Source organism: Theobroma umbraticum, unplaced genomic scaffold (genome assembly GCF_002168275.2).
Source record: "Theobroma umbraticum cultivar Fairchild unplaced genomic scaffold, ASM216827v3 scaffold_55.0, whole genome shotgun sequence".
NCBI classification, from domain to species: Eukaryota; Viridiplantae; Streptophyta; class Magnoliopsida; order Malvales; family Malvaceae; genus Theobroma; species Theobroma umbraticum.
The window spans coordinates 1,074,919-1,076,162 of record NW_018397270.1 but is presented as its reverse complement, the minus strand read 5'-3'; positions in this window follow the sequence as shown (position 1 = coordinate 1,076,162).

The following is a 1,244-nucleotide window of genomic DNA, read 5'->3' as shown; positions in this document are numbered from 1 at the left end:
AATGTGCTTGTTGAGACCGAGTAAGAGTATTCTTATGTGTTTCAATTCAGAATTGTTTTATGGGTGCGAGTTTGGGTTTTGATTGTTGATGATTTGTTGATATGCTTGCTTTTCTTTACAATTAGTAAATTCTTTTTCTTTCATCCGTGAACGTAGTAAATTCTTATTTTTTGAATGGATGAATTTTTTTTTCTGATTATGCTTCTGTTTGCTTAGATGTTAATTGAGTGGGCGTTTATCATAACAAACCTTAACTAACTTGTTACTGCGCTCAAATGTTAATTTCATGTAATTTCTTAGCTGGTTATCCTACAGCATTTGAAATGTTTTTGAGAGAAGAATGGTTAGAGTAAATACAGAAAGGTAATATGCTTCTACTTGTAAATTAATATAGTCAATGTAATTAAGACATAGAATACTGCAGTCGCCACGGCCCGGCCTGGTCGTCGTCATGCTTCACCATTATCTAAGCAGCCTAACAGTACCGTGCCTACAACCAGCCGCCCAAATTAATCCACCATCCAACTTCCAGCACTGCTATTTGTATTAATCTTAGATTCGAAAAGGTTAGAAGAAAAGAGAAAGATTAATAATGCATGTGTGGGAATGGAGGTGATAAAATAAAAAAAGTAGCTGAGCTGAGCCATGTCCTTAATTATAGAGTTTAAGCATAGGTAAAGTGGTAGACCTAACCATAAGCACAACAAGATATATTCCATCTAATGTCAGAGGGAAACTACAGAATTTCAAGTTTCTCTTGATTGCTTTTCATCTTCAAGGCCTCTATGTCGCAGGTATCAGGGTATAGCTTCGTTAAGGGTATCCAATTCTCCTTGGAGCATCACAATCACAAATGCCTTTATACCTAAAAATTAAGCACAGTACACCCTGCCATATGGTTTGAGTACACTTATGAGAACTTGGGCTTGGCATGGATTTGTTCCTCTGATCTTAAAATATAAGAGGGAAACACAAAAAAAAAAAAAATCAAATTCTGACTATTTATGAGACAAAAAAAGTATTAAATTTATAGTACATATATGCTAATAATTTGCATAACAGACAGCACAATATAAATAAACTAATAAGTAAACGACGGGTAACATATAATCACCTTCACTTTAGTGTGGAATCCGCTGAATAAAAATTGGAAGAGTTAAATTTATTTATAAAAAGAATAGAGAAAATTAGAATTTCTATGGTGGAAGAAAAGTCCAAGCGCACCGCTAATGGCTGTGGCCATC